Source organism: Rhinolophus ferrumequinum, chromosome 7 (assembly GCF_004115265.2).
Source record: "Rhinolophus ferrumequinum isolate MPI-CBG mRhiFer1 chromosome 7, mRhiFer1_v1.p, whole genome shotgun sequence".
Lineage (NCBI taxonomy): Eukaryota > Metazoa > Chordata > Mammalia > Chiroptera > Rhinolophidae > Rhinolophus > Rhinolophus ferrumequinum.
Genome location: NC_046290.1, coordinates 87,628,337 through 87,651,596, shown reverse-complemented (window position 1 = coordinate 87,651,596; position 23,260 = coordinate 87,628,337). Strand labels below are relative to the sequence as shown.

The 23,260-nt window shown below is 42.0% G+C and overlaps 1 protein-coding gene across 2 annotated transcripts in view; it reads left to right on the top strand.

Moving 5' to 3' along the window:
- Positions 1 to 2,495: 2,495 nt before the first annotated feature.
- MARCHF3 (membrane associated ring-CH-type finger 3) overlaps positions 2,496 to 23,260 on the top strand; it is a 142,971-nt gene continuing 122,206 nt past the window's right edge. The window contains exon 1 of one of the 2 annotated variants that reach the window (XM_033110782.1): positions 2,496 to 2,605. The gene's annotated coding sequence lies outside the window, so the exon portion shown is untranslated. Of the gene's footprint in view, positions 2,606 to 3,287; positions 3,546 to 23,260 lie in introns of those variants that run through there. The other variant, XM_033110780.1, reaches the window with a different exon arrangement.

Sequence of the window (23,260 nt, the reverse complement as noted above, 5' to 3'; positions counted from 1 at the left end):
AATGGCTTGCCCAAGGTCTTAGAGTGAACCCATAGCATAGCTGGTATTAGAATCTGCTACTTCTGATTGCAGTTCTTTGCTAAGTTCTTTAGCTCAAACTGTTCAAATTCTGAATAATTTTCAAAATGAATATATGTTGAGAGGTGGTGAAAATGAGAAAGAGGGAAAAATACTATTCACTTAAGCTTTCGAAACATATAGGAATCAAAGCATAAGGATTGTGAGGGTCCTTTTCCCTCATTTCCATTTATAGAAAGGACAATAACCCAATGAGATTCAAATAAATAGAAATTGCAAGAGGAAAGAGGAATTGTTCAGACCACACAATTTTCCCATTTCAACATCATTTTGTTCTCCCTTTCAGTGGTCAGTACTGCTATAAATGCCACGCATGCTTTGTAACTATTGTCATTGTGTTCCCCTTAAGTAGATAAACACAGTGGACCAATTCTGCCACCACGGTTTTATGACCAAGGAAGTAAGGGTAAAAAGCCGTCAAGTGACTGCCAGGAGCACTCACCGTGGCAGCTGCTCAGATTAGAACCCAGGGTGCTTCTCAGTCACACCTGCTTGAACTTTAGGTTTCAAAATTTTGTTTCAGTGTCAGAGATGGGAGACAGTGCCTGAAGGCAAATTTGCTCACTTACAAAGGGACCAACCAGCCCTGCTTCCATGGTCCCACCTCAATCTTCTCATTCCCAAGCCATTCCACAGCATTTCTCATCGCTTTCAGAGAAATTTCCTTTGGTGAAGTAGGTGACTTCCACGTCCAGATTTCCGTGGTTTTGTTTCATCCAGATAGGACTATAATGTGTTCTTAGATAAGTAACAGACCTCATTTTCCCTATAGACTACAGGGAGACCATCAGGGCGACTGGTGACCAAAGGAATAAGTCTGTGTCTGAGTGATAAACTCTTAAATACCAATTACAACAGAAGATGGTGTGGAAATATGAACATAGTCTAGATGTGCTCTCTTCCATGTCATCCATTCTATAAGGGAAAATGAGAAATTACTTATCCAACAGCCCATGGATGGTTGTGTCCATATGAAACAAATAGAAAACCTTGGAAATCAAGACATGGAAGGCATTTGTTTAGTTCTAACTTATTTCATGAAGTTTCCTACTTCCTTTTTTCATCATCTGATATAAATGCTGTACTACATACGGTAAGTACAGTCAACAGCTGGTGTTTGGTTCCTATGACCAAGGTGATTTTTAAAATGATCATTGGGAAAAGTTAAAAAAAAAAAATCCTTCACAGGGTGTTAATATGATCAACAACGTTGGCAAACTTTTTCTCTAGTTATATCCAGGAGTGGGGGAAAAACAATCCAAGAAAACATATTTTTCCCCTTTTCCCCAAATCCTGAACTGAACAATGACCTGGTATATATTCTATTCGGGTGGTCTACATCCAATTCCATGTCGCTAAAGGCCATTCTCCCAGGCCACTCAGCAGTATGCTAAGCAACTGCTGGAACTGAATGATCTCCCTCACCTGTACTAGTCATTTGGTTCACTGGAGCAGGGTTTAAATTTGTGCAATTTCTGCATACCCAATCAATTTTCCAGGGCATACTAAAAATTGTCCAGACTTCGATTTTCTTGCCCTCTGACAACCTGCCTTACTTACGGTGATGGACCTTTCCCATTGAGACAGGGAGCTGAGGAGACACAATTTGAAACTCAATCCAGGTCAGAGCTCACCTGAGGTGCAGCCTTCCCTGATGGAGGGGCCATTCGTTCCTTTCCCGACACACGCCTGTCGCCTGCCATCTTAGCAATGACCCTCATCAGAACCAGTACACGAGAAGTGAGCTAAGATGCAGGTCTTTATGGGGGCCGGGCAGCCATTGAAATAACACCTGTGAAGGTGCAGACTCCCTTACACATGATATCCTGAATAGTTACCTACAGTGAGAGACTAAAACCTTTGAGGCTTCTGCGATCGTAAGGCGCAATGGTCAGCGGTGAAGGTGTCAGAGCACCAGGAAGCGGGGCTCCTTTACTGCCATGCATACCTTCATTGTACTAGCATGGGTTGGGTGCCTACCTATGGAGGTGCAGTTCCAGGCACAGAGGCTGCTACGCACCCACAGCTTGCAGTTCAAGTCTTGCAAACAGTCTAGGCCTCAGCCTGGAGCGCAACACCCCAAACCACAGCTCCGTGTGTGTGCTGCAGCCAAGATAAGGGCTTAAAAACCGGCAGTCCAGCCTGAAGGGCAGTGCCCACAAAGCCTTCCTCAGGGGCTACTTAGTCGCAACTGGCTCAGTGAGTTCGGGCTCCCCCCGTGCCCGTCCCCACGGAGGTCTCCGAGCTGGGTCCAGCGACTATCGAAGGGGAAGGGGACGAGATCATGCGGAGTGGGACAGATGTGGAGCTGAGACCTTCCTGCCTTCGAAGATGAACGGTTCTGCCCTTCTGACGGCCCCAAGGGACAGCAGCAGGAACCACCGCTGAACACGCCACCCCGCAGGGCACCCCGACCGGAAGGAGGGTCTCGCGGGTTCCGGTGCCGTCGAGTGCCCAAGACTCACTTTCGCCTTGGGGACGAAAGTGCCCGGGGCACCTCGGGTCGAGCAGGGAACCTGGGCGCCCGGTAAGGTTCCCGCTGCCGGTGGCGTGGAGGGCAGGGGTGAGGAGGGGACGAGTAACGAACTTTCCCGGAGGTTTGCGGAGTCGGAGTTTTGTTTTGGGGATAACCACCAGGCCGCAATGAAAACCTTTTCCAGGGGGCCCGGAGCTCCCAGTTTCCGGGCCTCGGTCTTCGCCGGTGGCTGGGTGATCCGGCCCGGGGCTCGCCGTCTTTGGGTGTCGGTTTCTCCCAACTGCTGAGGCTCCAACGAGACAGCCAAGTTCCGCGCCTCCTGCGGCGCCAGGTGTGGGCGTTGTCTCCTCGGTCTCGGCCCCCGCTGCGGTGGGGCTTCTCGCTCCACAGCGCACAGATCCGCGCCGGCTCCGGGCCTCTCAGCCAGGGACCTTCCGGGCCCGCCACTTCCCTCGCGTGGTGCCCGGCTCCCGCAGCAGCCGCCCCTACCACGCGGGTTCGCAGACCCGGTGCCTCACCACAGCCAACTTGACCGCAGCCAGCGCGTCTCCCACCCAGCCCTCCGCTGCGGCGATTGGGCCGCGGTGGCGAGGCAGAGCCTGGCGCTCGGCACCGCCCACCGCCGCCCCTGGCCCTGGCGCCCCCGCGATTGGCTGCGGACTCCGCCTGTCACGGATATGGGCGCCCCGCCCCACGGGGCTGGCCCGAGGCCGGCCCCGCCCCGCCCGCAGCCCGGCCCCGCCTCCCTCTGGAGCCGGGTCTCCTCCGCAGGGCGGTCTGCCTCATTCGCTGAGCAGGTCCTTGAATTGTCAGAGCGCTTCGGGCGGTTGCTGAGCCCGGGCGACTGTCCGGCTTGTGCTCCCTCTGAGGTGCCTGCCTGAGCCAATGTGCCCGGGTTCGCTAGGGCAAGAGCAGTCGCCGTTTCGGGGCAACTTGGGATTCAGGACCCGCAGCAGAGACATCGATTTGCGATCGGGACTCGGCGAGGAGGGTGAGTGGCGGCGAGGAGGGCGAGCGGCTCCTCTCGGCGCTGTTTGGCGAGCCGAGGGACTGGAAGCGTCCTGGTGCGCGTCGGTCAGTCCGTACGAGGGTGGCCGCTGTGGGGCGGTCAGGGCTGGGAGGGGTTTATTCCTCGCCAGAATCCCTAGTCCCGAACTTCTTGTTTCAGAGCACGGCAACTCAGCCTGGGACGCGGCTCTGCGTTCACACGAACTTGGTGTGTTGTAATTGCCTTCCTTAGGTGGGGCCCAGGGACGCGTCCCCTGGCTCTCTGCGGAGGCGACAAGCGCGCTGGGGGCGGCCTCTGTGCCCAGTAGTGTGGGGATAGCAGTTCCTCGATGGCTAGGGGACGGGCTCCTGAAAAATTAACCCGCGCTGGGGGCGGTGCAGCACGATAACCGGCGTCGGTGTCTGATCTGTGGCCCAAGCCAGCGGTCTTGGTGTTCGGGTGGGTCTTCGGCGGTCAGAGAACTTAAGTGACAGCCAGGTTCTGTAGCAGGGGTTTCAGTGCTTTGCGATTATTGAAAGGCATTGACAGCACGGATATTAAACTTTGTAAAGTCATTACTTTGTATTAGCACTTGAATTCGCATCCTTCGTGAGGTGTTCGGACCTCCATCCACACCACCAGCAAGGTGTGCCCGAAGGATGTCGTTAGGGGGGAGCTACTGTCTGTCCCAGTGCACAGAGTGGCGGAGAATCCAAGACCAGACCGTGGAATAGACCACCTGGCTGGTGGGTTAGGGTTTGCTTGAGCACCTGTGTATTTAAGTGATGAAGTTGTGACATGAACTGACAATAGGATTTAAGGTTAAACCTGACACTTCATTTGTGACTCAGTCTGGGATAGATTTTTTTTTTTAATCTTAATGATAAGGGGTAAAAGCAGCTAGTTTTTCTGGGGCAGTTACATACATGTATGTTATATTATGTGTGGACTAAATAGAATTGAATACAATATTTTTTTTTTTTGTAATTCTAATTTGATGTGAATGAGAGCTTATTGAGAGGACTAGATGGAGACTTGGGTACAGAATTTGGGAATATTGGGATCTTGGAAAATATGTAAAAACGTTGAGTTATGTAGCTATCCATGCATGTATATGTATATGTAGGTGTGCATGTATATATGTGTGTACATATATATGTGCTTGTGTATAAAATTGATAGATGAATGAAGTAGAACTATATGGAAGGGAAAACAACCTTGAACTTCCCCGGGGTGGAGAGATGGACCCCCTTTGATCTGTGGGGTGTATGATGAGTGTGTGTAAGCATGTCTGGATCTGCCTGGTCTGTCTGGGTCAGTGTATGTCCATGAACTTTATGAGCATTCAGTACAATACCACTCGGTGCAGATTCCGCTTTCCTGTTTTACAGCCCAGAAGCCGCCAGCCGGCCCATCTGTTAAAACATAACATGTACACTTCAGTGGGAGCACTACCATGGAGTGTGGGTGGGGGGCAATCCTTAGTAGAAACAACATGCTACAAACAAAGCCTGCTTCTCAAGTTCTATTTCCATTCAGTGTTCAGCCTGAACTTGTGATTTTGGTGAGGGAGAAAAAGAGTGTTTGACTCTTCAGAAATGGCAAACAACATATTGTAAAATAATTACAGCCACGGTTTGGGAAGGGGGAGTTTACAGGAGAAAAAAAATCCCTCTAGAAAAGAGATGTGATGCTTGTCACATCACGCAACACTGGTTTACTGCTTTGCAGTAGCATGTATTTCAGGAACTGTTTTCTTGTGCTTCTTAAGAAAATGCATTACAACTGAATTGTTTTGCACACACATACAAAAAAATCCTTAATAGAAGTAAAGCAAGCTTTATTGAAGAGGCTATTTAATCTGTGAAGAGTTAAAACTGCCTGAGTAAGTCTAATGAAACATGTTTTTAGGAATTTATAACTTGGATATAAATTCACATTCAGCCTAATCACTAGTTGCAATGATTCACAATTTATAGTTTAAAAAAATAATATAAAACCTTTATCACAAAAATTCTGATGACTAAAATGTATGGGAGGAATTTAACAGCTTAATAAGTTCCTGCAGCCAAATGACTGATACTTAAAAAAACTATAAATTTCTTTAATGGCATAATTACTTTTGGTGACAAAATAAAGGCAATATTTTTGTGAAGCATAGTTGATATTTTTCCCAATAATTTTGTGCTCATAATTTAATAATGGTGTTTATTATATGTGGGCAGAATAAACTGTAATGGTTCTTATTAACTCATCACAAGAAATATTGTTTTCATTTTTATGGTACTTAAATATTTTGCGGAAAATATGCAAACCCCTAATCAGTAAGTGTCTTTAAATTCCTGATGGACCACATAGACATAGTTCTCCTGCCTTGATAGAGATCATCTGAGTCAACTGGGTTTCTCCTTAGAAATTCAGTTCATGGGCTGAACGCTAGTGTCTGGGATTTGAGTTTGGTGGAGCTTAAGAATCTGCATTTTTAACAAGCACCCCCAAGTGATTTTGATGCCATATTTTGAGAAACACTTGAATGGTGTCCATCATTTAAAAGAACAGTTATAGGCTGTAAGTTGATTTAACAACTAATTGTTCTGACATTTCTGGATGGCACTTACTGGCCTTGTAAAATTTATAGTTAATGCTTTAACTCTCTGTCCTCAAATACGGCACCTTTTGTCCTACGTTCAGAAGTGTTTTTGGAGGCCTCAGCTACCCCTATTCCAAGTTAGCCCCAATCTAAGGAAGTCTGTCAGGGGAAGCAAGGTAATGTAAGACCCTGGCCTAGTCTTACTCCTTCCATTCCCTCTCCAAGTCCAGTGGGTCCCTCGCGTGCCGTGGGGTGACTTTGCCAGTCCTAACTCACATTGTGGGGCATTTCTCCTTGGGAACCACCTTTGACTCCTTAAAGCTGTTCCAGGCTTGGGGGCTAGAATCTCAGCAGGGCTAGTACAGATTTATCCAAGGTCAAGGACCTTCTTGGGAAGCTGTAGCTGGTCTGCCTCTAGGTCAAGGGAGTGTCCCAAGCCACGCACCCAGACGCCTGTGAAGTCTTATTTTCAGAAAGTCATCTTAGAAGTATTTTGAGCTATCCAGTTAATTGGATACACAGATTTTCTCAGCATCACAGAGAGATGGGTTGAGAATTGATTGCCACCTGTCCTTTTAAATCTGTATGAATGTTGATTTATTAATTATTGCTAATTCATTTTTTATGTATAGTTTGATACTATAGTTTGACACTGATGTATAGTTTGATTCTGTTCTCCCATTTCAGACTGGCATACTTCTCAATTTAACACACCTAGGTAAGGTTTAAAAGAGAAAGGGCCTAGCAGAAGTTGTTGCCCTTCCCTCTTTCTACCATCCAAGTACCTAAAACACCAAATGACTTCTCAGACGTTATCAGTGCCCAGAATATTTACTTCCCTGATGACAAAAAGACGTGGATAGGCAGAGACACTGAACTTGGATTGTTCCAGGCCACTGGATCATTACAGGGACTTTTACGGAGCAATTTCTGTTTTAACATTTTCGCTGCAATGTTCGCCTATAGTCTAATGATATTTCCATGTTGCTGACTGTGGCGTTTGACTTTATCCCATGAGCTCAGTGTTCCAGAAAGGAAGTTTAGGAAAGCAGATGTACATTGTTCTATATTTTTATGTTTTTCAAGAATGAATAACAATAGGCAATTTTTATACTTCAATCATTTATTTTAATAAAACGTAGCACCTTAACTATATTTACTTAAATATATAAGTACTGTAATTATTTTCTGTGGATTTTTGACACATTTTGGAAAACAAACTTGAAATCAGTCAATGCAGCGAATAGGTTAAAGGCAGGCATGTTTATAGGTTGCTTATCTTAACAGTCCTTTGGTACGATGATTTTTTTTTACTGATTTTTTTTACCCACTTTGTTACAGATGAGCAAACTGTAGCCACAAAAACATAATAATATTTAGATCTTGTCTTTCACATTCAAAGATGACACCAATAACTGAGAAGTTGGCCTTGTGTTTTGAATTGTTATTACTTAACATCGCAGTGAGATGATAAAGTTATGTTTAGTCATTCATACCATCTATAGGTTTTTTAAACCTTTCTTTGAATTTTTTAATATTGACCATGACCTTGGAACAGTTTTCTTTATAAAGCTAACCACCATATATGATGCTTGGTTCAATGACCCAGACCTTAACCAGCCAGCCTTGATCCACAGTGGCAAATCATTTCCTAAAAGTCACAGAGTACGATGGCAGTAAAGCCTATATGTAGAATTTTTTGGACTAAGGTTTTAAACCTGTACCATTTGCTGGTTGAGTCATGCTGCTAATAATGTTTTTACACTGGCAAAATAAGAGTTGCTTATATTACATTTGCCCAGCTTGTGTTTGATTCGATGGACCTAGAAAATTGTTAAAGCCTAAGGTATAATCACAGCCCCTGATTATACAGTGGGACTGATTTGTACCTAGTTAAAAAAAAAAAAACTATAGTAGAATGCTACTTTATTTAAACCTGGGCCATAGATCATTACAAGCTTCTAAGCAACATTTTTTTTTTTTGCCATGGCATACCTTTGGCAAAAAAAATTTGACAAATTCTTTTCAAGTGTCGACCCTTCTTTCCATGCCTTTATTCCCATGGCAAAATCTACTTATAAAAAATTCACTTTTCAAGTCAATCTGCCTCTTTAACAGCTCCTGGTACTGAAATTTTAACCATTTGACTACTTCTCCTCCACAATTCTCCTCAAACTCCTACCTTCACTTTGGTTTTTTGGGTCCAGTAACATCTTCTAATATAGACCAGTCATTGAGCTAAAGAAGTTTTACGCTAGCTTTAACTTTGTGGACTTGACTATAACAATACTAAGAAAAAATAAAAAGAAGGATAATATTAAAGTCATGTTGATAAGTGTATCACGTTAGATATTCCCAGCTTATCTTTCTGTGGGCAATTTAAGATCCAGATGAATGAAGTGACAGATGCATTCATCTGTGGCCTTACAGACACTCTTCTGATATAAGCTGAGAAATATAACTGAAGACAGCATCCTGGGTTACAGAAGAAAAACAAATGTTAAGCTCTGAGGAAAGAACTGGCAAAAAGTGAAAGGTCAGGGGTGGGCTGGGATGGGGAGAGTGGTGGGAAAGAAATACCTCCAGTAAAATGCCAGACAGGGTGGTAAGAAATTTATAGAGGTGCTGATGGTTTGGGGTTTCTTGGGGGCATTGATTCTGTTTTATATTGTCTTCACAATCCGCTTGCCCTGCTTGCTTTAAATAATTTATTATAGCAGTAAGCCTTCCTTTGGTTGGTTTCTTTTTTTATAACTTTTTTTTCCCTCATCTCTGGGTCTAATCAGAAGCATATATAATATTGCGGCTGCTCTGGTGTGCTTAGGAAAATCCATGATCAATATCACTCTGCTACATTACAAACCCATGGCTGTTCTGTTCTATTTTGCAGTATTTTCCTCCCTGTTATAGTAACTCAGTATCTATGTTTTAAACAATATTTTATTAATCTTTGCACAATGAGACTTCTGGGCTTATTCTTCTTGGCTGGAACTATCCTTTGAGTAATCCATCACCAGACCATCATTGATCTAATGATGTATTTATTGCTCACTATTGCAGCACTGGCAAGAAACCCAGTATGGTTCTAAAAATTTGATTAAAAAGAAATCAAGTTTTTGCAAGGCGTAGCCATCCAATTATGTTAGCAGCTGCCACGTATATTTATGCTAAAATATACACACATATTTCAAGTTAGCAAAATGTGATCTTTTCAAAAGCTTTTAAAACTTTTTGCTGTGAAATTAGTAGAACAAGAAGATGCCTCGTAATTAGAAAAATTGTGAGTGCACTCCCCACCTCAGCCAAAGGTAAGGTATAGTGTTTTGTCAGATTATACCCCTAGACACTAAAATGGATAGATTTGTCTTTTTAATTGACAATAATAAAAACAGTATTGATAAGAACTAGCTCCCAGTCCTTGAACGATCTTCCAGGTAATCATGACAAATCAAAATGAACTGAAATGAATTAACAAATAGTAATAGAGTGTCTATCATGGGTAGCACCTCCTCTCTGCTTAACTAAGTCAGAATGCAGTCCAAGTATTAGCACCTCTGGAAAGCTTTTCCACGTCCCTCTTTGGCCAGCGTGCATATGCCAGCAAAGCCCCTACCTCTGGGAATCAACCCCTCCCGACTGGGAACTTCTTCACAGCAGGGACCACACCTTGCATCATGTCGCTTCCCAAGGAAAGGTATTTAAGAAATAATTACTAGTTGCGTTAGAGGCTACAAAGAATTCCGAGTGAACACTTGCAAGGCCTTCACAGGATATGCACAAAGATATTCACCAAAAGTTTTAATGTTAGCAATCAGTTGACTCTTAGTGCCAGACTTCGGACGTTAGCGTTCGTCTCAGCACTTCATGTAACTATCATCTATTCCCACCTCCTCCATCTTCAAAGTCCCTCTGCTTCATCCCTGCCTTGCCTCCTTCTCTCACCACCTCCCTATTGTATCTTCTTCAAGAATATCTCCAATTCTCCCCCTAGCCTAGGCCATCTCCCCTGGTTCCTTTTTTGTTCTCATGCCCCGTGTCCTATCTTGAAAAGGCAGACTTGAGACATTCTCACTCTCATATCTTTTGAAGTCCCAGATGGCTTGGTTCCTTTCACTATCCAGTGTAGATGACTAGCTATGGCTTTGGCCACGGGAGGTCTGGGGGCTTTGGGGGAACCAGATGGCGCCGGGCCTGGAAGCTGCTGATATCCAAAGCTCAACGTAATGGGGCAACTTGACATTTGTTATGAGAAGTTTCTTTAAAATAATTCCAGCAGATTTTTATTTCAGAGACTGCCTTTCATAATATTTTTCATTTATAAATCTCCTTTTGTTCAGGAAGCATCCCCTACATAGTCATTTTTGTGACATAGTCTGATGGCTTACGTAAGCACCAGTTCTAACCTCAGGGCTGGGTTATCGAGATCGTGTACAGATCATGTTTGCAAGTGGAGTTTATGGATCCGCGGAATTAAGCCTAACTGCCCAAGGTCAGGACCGTTAGGATAGCCTCTTAATGTTAGTTTTTAAATGACTGCAAGGCTTGAAATGACTGCAGGAGATCAAGGGCCCCTATTTTTTGTCTCACCTAAGAGGTTAAGATTCACTTAACATAGGTGCATTCTTCCCAAACCTACCAAGAAAATGTCGTTAGAAAATTGAGTGGTGGCATCTAAAAGTTATTTAGATGTTTAAGACAATTGAGAAGATGAGCAACCCTACATTAATTAGGCCATGACCTCAAACACTGATTTCTTTTGGATCTTGTAAGTCAGAAGCATCCCAGGGCTTCTGCGTTTACCTAGGAGCTGGGGCCGGGGGGACTCGAGGACTCAGGCGAGGGTAGCAGCAAACCTCCATGCAACACATCCCTCACCCCTTCCCTGCAACCAGCGGAGGTCCTCCTGCGGTGCCCTGCTTTGGCATTTCCTCATGTCTGCTTTTCAGTGTCCCAAATACCAAAGCTTCTTCCTCTTACACTTGGCGAACACAAGCGGGGGTTACACAAGCAGAGGTTCTCACAGTCAGAAAATTCTCACCCTTAACCTTCTAAGTTTCCCTAATTTCAACTTCTCTCCTTCATTTAGCCCCACCCTCCAATAATGTTTGCCTTTCTTTCACATTCTCTTTTCTTTCAGTTCAAGTAGGAACTCTACTTTATAAAAGCTCTGTTATAATCAGTATCACCATTAATTTTATCCCTGTAGGAGTAAGTGCATTTTTGAACGTTTTCAAAGAACTTTTCCCAGAAGATTCCCGGGGTTTTTTCTCATGCTAAGAAAAAGGTCACAATCGTATAGCTTCTTCTGTCTGGGATGTTGTATGCTCTGACGGCCTTACTCGGTGCAACAGCCTCACAAAACCTCAGTTTTCACCAACCTTACCCATGCTTGCCCGTGACACCCCCCTTAACTCGCCTAATCACTCTTCCCACCTCCTGCGTATTTTTTAATCATTAAGAAACAAGATCACCAGGCTCTACTAACAAGATGTATTCATTACAACCAAGGAGAGGGAGCTTTCTACAAAAACCAAAACAGGTTCCCACAGAATAGGGAAAAGAAGGGCAGGACTGCCCTGATTTCCTTAAAAACAGGACATGTGGACTGATGCACCATTTCTTGTTAAGTTCTTACTTTGTTGTTCTAACTAACCGTGGCCTATGGTATGTCTCTTTTGAGGCTGGGTGATTGCCTGTAGCTAATGTCAGCAGTTGTCACTTTTTTCTTTCCTTCAGAATTATTGCCAGTGAATTTCAGTTTTCTCTCCTTCAGTTATTTTACTGAATTTTTATTTCTGGTGTTTCAGGTTGCTTTTTTGACCTACCTCCTTAAGTTGGGTTGTTTCTATCCTCTCCAGATATTTTCCTACCACTTTCCTGCCCCTGACAACATCTCACAGTTACATACCATCATCACATTGAATGAATTTCCATTTTCGCTGCAAATTAGTAATGAAGACATTAAGTGGAACCCTGATAGTGACCCTTTCAAGAGCTAAGGCACCGTTTATATTCTGTTTTAATTATGGTCTCTTAGCAAATTTTTTCCAGTTAATAATGTTCACCCGTTTTCTAAGTAATGTTTTTCAAATACTGTACAAAATTATGAAATCTGTGTGCGTTACATTTTCTGCCTTCCATTATGTGCTAAATTTATAATTCTATAATTTCTTTAGGAAAAATGCTTATTAGACTGGAATGGTTAATTTGGTTTCAAGCCATACTGCTTTTTTGCTTATTGTGAACCTTTACACGTTTGTGTGATCTTTTCTTTCACTTCATTCCCAACCCCCAATAACAGTTCCCCAAGCAATAACCTCCACAGTCAGTTATCATCTATTTTTTTTTTTTGTAAGATGGATATTTTATTTTACTGGTCCCTAACATTTTCAACTTTAAAATAATTCTGCATAGCTGGAAAAAAAGCAAAACAAAACAGCCAGTGTCCTTTGATGACTATATTTCCCCCTTCCTCTACAGGCAGGTCTGCCTCCTGACTACAAGTTACAATACGGCACCTCTTCTCAGGAGTTCTCTGCCTCTTGCTCCTCTTGTTCCAGAGGAGAGGGAAGCTGCTGCTGCTTCCTTAACATCTGCCCTGTGCCCGGGATCTGCACTCCTCCTACCTGGTCTCTACTGAAATTCTTGTAATTGGATAAGGGCTCACAATTGGTAGACTTACGGAACAAAAGACCTACGAAAGATATACTTCATTTAGGTCTTGGGGGGAAAACAGATGTTCTAGGCAGGTGGGAGGTGAAAGTCAAAGTTTTTAAACATATAGGAAAAACCAGAGACAGAGACTAGCCAGTATCAGCTAGCCATGCCAAAGTGCTATCTTCTCATTGTGATTTCTAGGGTGTTTTCCTCTTGGGCTGTTCCAGGTGACTAGTCCAGTGTTGTCAATTAAAACACTATATCATCCCATATCCAAGATTGTTGGAGTTCACTAAGCTGGACCATTCCAGAGACAAAGAAATGAGTGATATTGCCAAATGGAAATGTCCTACTTGGAGACCTTCTGCACAAAACAAAAGACCCCAACTCAAATTGACCTCAACAGTAAGGGAAGTGTATTATCTCATGTGAGAAGTAGGGCAGGTAACAGGATTGGTCGATTCAGTGGCACAATGGTATGAATCATCAAGGATACAGGTTCCTTTCATCTCTCTGTCTCTGTTATCCTCGGAGACCGGTTCACTCGAACACTGGTATTTTTCTTGTTTGCAAGATGGCTGCAGTTGTTCAGATGTCACTTGCAGGCATGTCAAGAACTAGAGCACAGGAAATGGATCCCCCTGCCCCGCCTCCCATGGTCTCTTCTTGAAAAATATGAAAACATTATGAAGAAGAATCCAAAAAGACCTCTCTTCTCTTCTCATTGATCAGAACAGATTCACATGTCCATCTCTAAACCAGTAACTAGCTAGAGGATCAACCCTCATTACCTGAGGGAGAAAGGAAGTGAATTTGATCCAAATCAGGATTCTGTTAATAAGAAAGAAGTATGTGTGTGGGAGAGAGGGCAATAGATGTTGGCAGGCAATTGTAAGTGCCTACTAATGCGTTGTGACTTGGAAAGTAACTATGAAATTCCCCTTTTGACTACTCTATGGTTGGTACGTGCCATGAACAGCATGAGCTACACGTTTCTGGACACAAAATGGTAAGGCTAGGCTGACAGGATTTAAAACAGCCCCAACGTAGACTAATTAAGGACAGGGAAATGAGCCAAGATCAATAATTATTCTGGTTAGAACCAAAATAAACCCTAATGATTTGATTGAATATACCAATGTAGGTCTATTTGTACTCAGTAAGTATGTAATCTTTACTAAATATAAAAGATTAAAATAATTTGCTTATTTCCCAATAATTCTATATTTCTGACATGTTAATTTGTACTATAAGTCTATCTGAATGTCAAAAACTTTTGTGAACTTTATTTACACATCATAGCATTATCAATAACAATAATTACTGATGATTGTAACTTGCCATTATTTATTGAGTGTCCTTTTATAAATTAGGAATTTAGCATCCAAGAAGAGCTAGTAATGTGCTTAGGTTGCATAGCTACTGACTGGTTAAACTAGGATTTAGACTCGGTACTTATGTCCCCTTTCTGCTCTTCATGGCTTCCCTTTGCCTTGGAAGACAGTCCCAAAACTACCTGCCCATCTCTGTGACCTCATTACTTACCCTCTTGTTCTCACTCAGTTATCCAACCACAGTAGCTTCCTTGCTGTTTGTCTCATAAGCCAGTTCGTTCCCATCTTTGACCCTTTGCATCTGCTGTTCCCTTTGCTTGGATCACACATTCTTGGTTTGTACAGCTACATCATTTCCATTCAGGGCTCATATTCACAGGCCACCTCTCAGGACTGTCCCATCTAATCTGTTTAGGAGAACCCGTCCCACCCCCGATTCTCTGTTCCTTCTCCAGTTTTTTTCCTTTATGGTACTTGCCACAATCTTATTTTGTGTACTTGGTTTTATCTATCTCCCCCAGTAGAATATAAGGGCCATAAGGACAGAGACCCTGGCTGTATTTGTGAAATGAATGAACAAGCAAGTGAATAAGTTAATTAAGAAATAACATTTAGAAGTTTTGACATCTAATAAATCATAGTCAATCTTTATCTCCTACACTAGGAATAAAGTAGAATGCCGATTGTCATTTAAGTTGAATACATGTACCTTAGATTTCTTTTTCCTATAAAATTTGAAAACTAACAAAAACCTGTTTTTCTTTTCTCTTTGAGAGTAAAATAAGATATAGATATCAGAGTTTTTTTAGAAAAAAGATAGACATACTATAGTAGAATTACATAAGAATTCATGAGAGCTTGGTACAAGAGAGAAATTTGAGTAATATTTTTAACTTTAGTTTTTATGCTTATTATAGTTTTAATGATGTGAACTCTTTTAATTGGGTATAAAACCTTAAAAATAAAGGTATACAAAGAGATCCAAGATAGCGGAGTAAAGAAACACTGTGCCTGCTTCCTTCCATGAACACATTAAAACTACAACTAAATTATAGAACAGTCAACCTGGAGAACCATCTGAAGTCTGGCTGAACAGAAGTTTTATAACTAAGGATATAAAGAAGAAACCATGTCAAGACTTGTAGGAGGGGTGGAGAGGCAAAATGGTCTGGTCACAAAACTCTGTGTGGTGGTCGAGACTCGGGAGGGATATCTTGTTCACGGAGGTTTCCCACTGAGGAGCGAGAGACCCCAGCTCTATACCAGGCTCTCCAGCCCAGAGTGCTGGTGCTAGGAAGAGGAGCCCCCACAACGTCTGGCTGTGAAAAACAGTGAGGATTCCAACCATCTGGGTAGGACAGAAGGCTGCAGGAAACCCAGACATCCTCTTAAAGGGCCTGTGCACAGACTCACTCACTCACAGGCACTCATCTTGGGCTCCAGCAGAGGAACAGTAATTTAGAGGGCATCAGAGGCATACGGCGGGACAACGGAGGAATGTGGCTTCAGAGCAAGGGCTGGAGGAATATTGCCATTTTCCCTATCTCAGGTCTTACTCCCATGCAGCTGGCAGGCAGGCACCATCCTTCTTGTGTTGAGCCCTCCCCCACAGATTAGATCTGAATCTGATTGGCCTGGTGAGCTCTGCTGCTCAACACCAGAGACACTTTTTCTGAGAGCAGCCAGCCCCTCCCACATTGCACTCTATCTTGAAAAACTACTGGAGTCTGCAGGACCCGGCAGGCAGCAGCTCTGAGACCTTTGCTGAGTCACTCCAGGTTCAGCACTGGCACCAAACTAGAGTCTACATTAACCTGTTGTCCACAATTCTTCCCACTCTAGTGACTCCCTGAGGTTTTGACTCTCCCAACTCATGTACCACACGAGGGTGTCCTGGCTTTTTGTGGAGTTACCCCAGGCTTGGTGGCCTTCATCCTCAGTTTGCAAGCTGGCCTCTCCCACACACCTCCACAGTTAGCACAGGCAGTGAAAAACCATGGATAACTTTGTAGCTCCTACCAGGTAGTCCCTGGCTGGTCACAGGCAGTGGGTGACCTGGGCCTGCACTGGAAACCCTCACAAGAGTCCCCAGAACCAACATAGTTGGAGGTTAGCTTCAGATCACAGCAGAGCACCACCCAGTTAGCCCCAAAAGAGGCACACCCAAAGGGTGGTCTCAAAAGGCACTGGAGCCCACTGGGTCGAATCCCTCTGTGTTGGGTAAGCACCCTGCACACCAGCTTGTAAGCTATGGATGTAGCCAAACCCCACAGCCAGTCACCTAAGGGTCAATTGCACCCACTGACATGCCAATAGCAATCAAGGGTCAACTATAACAGGAAGACACACATGACCCAGACAAGGGACACTCCTGGAGCAGGTGACTAGGGAGACTGTGCCAGGTGACTAGGGAGACTCCTACTATATAAGGCCACACAGCCAAGAGTGGGAGACATAGCAGATCTACCTAATACATAGAAACAAACAGAGGCAGCCAAAAATGAGGAAACAAAGAAATACATCCCAAATGAAAGAACAGGAGAAAACTCCAGAAACAGAACTAAACAAAATGAAAGCAAGTAACCTACCAGAGACAGAGTTCAAAGCAATATTTATAAGGATGCTTAAGAAACTTAGTGAGAACTTCAACAAAGAGATAGCAAGCATAAAAATGTACATAGAAACCATAAATAAGAACCAGTCTGAAGTGAACACAATAACTGAAATGAAGAATGCACCAGAAGGAATCACCAGCAGACTAGCTGAAGCAGAGCATCAAATCAGTGATTTGGAAGACAAGGTAACAGAAAACACCCAACCAGAACAGCAAAAAGAAAAAAAGAATCCAAACAAATGAGGATAGTTTAAGAAACCTCTGGGGACAACATCAAGCATAACAACATTCACGTCATAGGGGTACCAGAAGGAGAAGGGAGGAAGCAAGGGATTGACAACCTATTTGAAGAAATAATGACTGAAAAATTTCCTAACCTGGCGAAGGAAATAGTCCAGGAAGTGCAGAGATGAACCCAAACAGGCCCATACAAGATGAACCCGAACAGGCCCACACCAAGGCACATTATAATCAAATGGCAAAGTTTAAACATAAAGAGAGAATCCTAAAAGCAGCAAGAAAAAGGCATCTAGTAACTTATAAGGGAGCTCCCATAAGACTGTCAGCTGATATCTCAACAGACACTTTGCAGACCAGAAGGGATTGACACAAAATATTCAAAGTGATAAAAAGTAAGAACCTACAACCAAGACAACTCTACCTTAGCAGAGCTATCATTTAGAATTGAAGGACAGAAAAAGAGCTTCCCAGACAAGAAAAAGCTAAAAGAATTCATCACCACCAAACCAGTATTACAAGGAATGTTAGAGGGACTTCTTTAAGGTAGAAAAAATAAAGATCAAAATTATGAATAATAAAATGGCAATAGCTACACATGCATCAGCAATTACTTTCTATGTAAATGGATTAAATGTTCCAATCAAAAGACATAGGAGGGATGAATGGTTAAGAAAACAAACCTTTACATACACTGCCTAAAAGAGTCTCACTTCAGATTGAAAGACACACAGGTGGAAAGTAAAGGGATGGAAAAAGATATATCATGAAAATGGAAACAACAAAAAAAGCTAGGGTAGCAATACTTATACCAGACAAAATAGACTTTAAAACAAAGGCTATCACAAGAGACAAAGAAGGACCCAGTAATCCACTTTGAGTATTTATTCGAAGAAACCCAAAACACTACTTTGAGAGGATGTGTGCATTCATATGTTCATTGCAGCATTATTTACAATGGCCAAGATGTGGAGGCATCCTGGGTGTCGGTTGATGGGAGAATGGATAAAGAGGAGGTGGTACATATATAAACAATGGAATATTGCTCGGCCAGGGAACGGAATGGGTTCTTGCCATCTGTGGCAGCATGGATGGACCTGGAGGGTATTGTGCTGAGTGGAGTGTGTCAGACAGAGAAAGAAAGATACAATGTGATTTTGCTTATATGTAGAATCTAAAAACAAAATAAACAAAACAGAAATATACTCATAGATACAGAGAACATTTTGATGGTTGCCAGATGGGTGGGGGGTTGGGGTGAGTGTAAAAGGGGGAAGGGATTAAGAAGTACCAGTTGGTTGTTACAAAGTATTCACGTGAGGGTGTAGGGTATAGCGTAAGGAATATAGTCAGTAATACTGTAATAACTATGTATGGTGTCAGATGGGGACTAGATTTGTTGAGGTGAAAAATGGGAGGGGGATGAGGGCAGGGTGAAAAAGGTGAAGGGATTAAGAAGTACAGACTGGTAGTAACAAAATAGTCAGGGGGATGTAAAGCACAGGGAATATAGTCAATAATATAGTAACAACTATGTATAACACCAGGTGAGTAATAGACTAGTCAGGGGGATCATTTCTTAAATTATGTAAATGTCTAACCATTATGCTGTACACCTGAAATTGATATAAAATAATATTGAATGACAACTGTAATTGAAAAATTTAAAAAGAGGGGAAAAGGTGAAGGGAAATAAGAGGCTTAAATCTCTAGGTATAAAACAAATAAGTCATGGGGATATAATGTACAGCATGGGGAATATAGTCAATAATACTGTGATAGTATGGTATGGTGTCAAATGGTTGCTGGACTTACCATGGTGATCACTTCTTTAGGTATATGGATGTTGAATTAGTTTCGTACACCCAAAACTAATATAATATTTTTTGTTAACTATATTTTAATTAAAATCTTTAAAAATACTATATTTGGTACAGAAAAAATTTAATGTATACATATAAGGATCAATTGTAAATTGGGAGAATTATAACTGCAACATAATTTGCAGTGACAAAATTCACTTTAAGTTGTTTTCTCTTCTTACACATAATTTTTCATTTGAACTCATGCATCTACTAAAATGATTTTCTCTTAGAACTGTGTTCTTAATTATTCTGAGGTAATTAGAAAGGTGCAAATTGAAAAATAGCTTTCCCTCACATATTAATTTGGAAGGGATTGACAGAAGTGAAGGAGAGTGCCCTCTGAAGTCCGTTTTCTCTGGCTCTCAGCTCAAGACCTTTTTCACTAAAAGTATGTGCTTTTGTGTTCTTTCTTTCCCTGTCTTTCTGAGGGTTGCTGTGTCATTTACTAAATATGTTGTGAGCCATTATTTTCTGAGGCTTGCAGTGTGACTTTACCCCTCAACTAAATAAATCATCATTTCAACTTTGACAGGAACTTCACATTCCCCTCCTACCTGCTAGTCTGCCCCAGACCTTTCCCTAGGGGACCTCACAGGCCAAGGCATCTTTCTCTGTACAGATTATGAGCCTAAACCCACTTGATAATGCTTTGTGCTTTCTGGGGTTCCCATTATCACAGAAACCTGTTAGAGTCACTTAAATGTACTTATCAGCTAAACTCCCTGTATCAGATTTCCAAAAGCAGATCTAAATTTTATGGTGAGTAGAATACATCCGTATTTAAGAATAATTTTTAATCTGGTTCTTCCAGATTGTTTTTATGTTTTGCATCAGAGATAACTCAGAAAATACCACAGGGGGAAGAAAGGGAAGAGGATGTTTTGATGCTCTTCTCATTGTACCTTCTTCCTGTGTATCCTGGTGGGGACCCCTTTCTTCCTCACTTTATAACCTGGGTAGATATGGGGATATAATTGGGTAAGAGCCCATCAGGGTCCACGTGACAGTGAGATTGGTAATGAAAGGGCTGGGTAAGGGTATCATTATTATTTAAGTTAGTCAGGTTCACGGTCTGTGTAAGCTCTGGAGACCCTGCTTTTGACAAGGTAGTTTTCATATATAGATTGGCCCTTCTATGGCTCAAAAAGGCTTTTTTTCTTTTTTTCTTTTTAAGATGTGTGGGTGGGAAACAGCATGAGGTTATAGAAAACGTATAGAAAAGCAGTAGCAATGAGAAAGAATCCATAATGGGTACACACATGGCTGGAATATTTCCCGAGTACTTGGGGGTAGGGGGTGGCAGTGAGGTTTCTTTGGCAGAGGCGAGGTGGAACATGTGCTTTTCCATGTGTGAACACTGTGCTTTGAAAGGTCCTTTATGATTCACAAAAGCAGCTGCTTTTGAGCTGGTATAGCCACAGTTTTGGAAATTCACTTTCAATAGGTGTATTGCAGGCTCCTGACATCTGTTTGGGAGATTTGGTTGCATGTTGGGAATTTGCTTATTTACAAGTGACAGTGGAACAAGTATTCTTCATTAGAGTGTTGGACCCTTTGTTTATTTCTTTAGGGTTTGTGGATCAAAGCTAGTAAGAAAAGAATTAGCATTTTGAACAGTCATTTGCTATGTATGTTACATACATAAATTTGCAATGATGGCTTTCTTCTTAACTTTAAAAACAATGTATGACAGTCTAACTTTGCCTAGTAAATCAACTTTCCTGAGTTACTCTCCGATTTTTTGTTGTATTGTAAGACTTTCTTGCTAGGTATTTGGAATCTTACTGTGCATTGTTTTTTGGTGCATTTTTAGTTTTGCCCATTGTGTTACCTCACAAATCCTGTGGCTCTTTTTGTATACTTCTGTTCTATTTCTGAGTGTCAATTTTTGTCTACTCTTTTATTGTCATTAATGAGTTATTTTCACTTTTCTAAGGTTTTCAGTAATACAAGCAGTTTGGTTTCCCATCACTTGCAACAAGTCATTTGTATCCAGTTCTTCAAACAAGATAAATAACTAGGATGTGGTTATTTTTTGCCAGTTCATTTTCAACTTATTAGACACTGACATAATGTAACATTTTTCACAGGTTGCTTTTAAAAAAGGTGAAAGCTTTATTTTTAATGGGCCACAACTATTATCATGTTTCTAAATGATAAAGCAAAAAAAAAGATTACCACAAAGTGAGATTGGTGTGGATATCTTGAACTGGAAATCATTTGAAATGTTTCATGGCTGCAGTTTGTGCTAAATATAAAAATAATTGTGTTTCCCATGTGTGATCATCAAAAGCCCCAGTTGGAAAATCACATGGTATAGCAAGTAGGTCACTATTGATGGTAGAACATGAGACAGGAAATGTTACAGTTAAGATTAGAGGCCCAAGCAATATGTCTCGCCATGCTTGCTACATTGTTCGTCTGAAGAAGTAGAAGGACTCAACAGGATATAACTAACTTTAGCCCAATTCAAAAATATTAGCAAGGATGGCCTTTTAATATGCCATTCCCATTTGTTTTTAGATAACTCACTTTCCCCGTGGCCAAACTATTATAATTGAACTGCTTGGGTTTGCACATTAGCAGACTTCTGAATACCAATTAAAATGGCAGCCTTTACATTCTAAAAGTATACATGGGAAGCAGTAATCAGCTGTATACAGTTATGGTTATGGATTTACCTGGTGTTTGAAATCACTAAGAAGGAATAAACAACCAGTTAAAAATGAATTCTCTTAAAAATCACATTTATATTTATACTTGAAGGTGAGATAGTGTAGGGATATGAGGAGAAAGTTCACTTTTAGGGAATCCAGTTTCCTGTTCCTTTTCTTTTTTAGGCAATATGAGCAAGATTTATTATTTATAGGTGGGGCTTTTCACCTCAGAAGATACTTAATTTTTGCAGACACTTGTATATATAAAAGGCTAGGAAAAGCAGTGCTCTCCTGCATCTGCCCAAATGAGAGATAATACCTTATTTGGGAAGACCAGACCAAGATGGAGCCTCAAATTCTTGAGAGAAGCCATCCCTTCATGCTTTTTAAAGCAGTTGAACACAAGCCCAAGTTATTTGGATAAGTAGATGGAGGCATACTGAGGTGATTGAATTTGAATTTGTCATTAGAGCATCGAGTGTTCATTCACCTCTAGCACAGAGTCCTTCAGAGAAGTACCCTGGCTTACGGAATCCGTGTAGTCTGTGTCGATAGTTTCGTTGCGTGAACCTCAGAGACCTTTGTAGGCTCATGTTTTCAAAGGTCATTAACGCAGATTAAGCCACTCGACTTTGAACGAGGATTATTTCATGCAGGTTATAACTTTCAAGAGGGGATGTGGTGTAGAGACTGAGTGGAAAGGGTAGTTTGACAGCGCTTTTAGTTTTTGTTCCTTCTGTAGCTTAAACACTAAGCCCAGATTTTATGCCTGATCCAGAGATAATGTGTTGGAAAAGGGGTTGGAAGCACAGCTCTCACAGACATCCCTCTGGAATGAAAATCCTGGGAGTGGTTTCGAATGGGCAGTAAGAGTACTATTGGCTTCTGACTGGAGAAAACACAAGTGACGTGGTAGTTGGGCCTGTTGCACCATGATTGTACCTGGTTCTCGCCCATCATAAAGCAAGCTGGTTGGGAGGTGTAGTTAGCTCATTTTCTAGGCCTCTGTCAGAGAGTGCCAGTTGACACAGGTTGGTGGGACGTCCTGGAAAATATTTAGGAGTAGCTGAAATACATTTTTGCTTTGAAAATCTTTGAAAGATCCCCTTTCTAGTTTCAAAAACATATAAATAACTAAGAAATATTTAAAACTTTTTATGCTTTGTGGAACTCCATGCCACCTTATGAAGTTGGTTCTCTAATTTTAGTTACTGCTGTGAGATTTCTCTTTGATATAAAAGTAAATAACCAGATGGTCAGGTTCCCCATTCTGCTTCGACCCCAGTCAGAACCCTGAGCCTGGTCCTGGCTCTTCTGACTACTGGTGGAGGAACGTAGAGTGAGTCACCAGGCTCCTTTCTAAGCCTTATGTTCCTCTCCTGGGAAGGGAACAGAAAACTGGATCATGTTTGTGGACTTGTTCCAGTGTTAATACTATATGATTCTATTCATCTTTCAAGCCTATTTGTTTATTTTTTCTTTTTTGTAGGGAAAAAGATGTAAAATTTTCTAGTTGGTTGGTAACTTTTAATTGTAAGGGCAATACTCATGAGGTTACTAGTTGTCTGCTTAAGGTGATATTTTGACTGTTTCTTTTACCTGTGTTATATGGAAGTGCTCAAATACATTTTGTTAGATCCGCAAATTCCAAGCAAGAATAACCAGTAGGTTTCATGTAAAGAGAAGCAAGACTTTGGGGGGTGGTGGAGGTGGGGATTGGGGATGTGTGGAGGGTCTAGTTTCATGGGAAAATAAAGAAAGGGA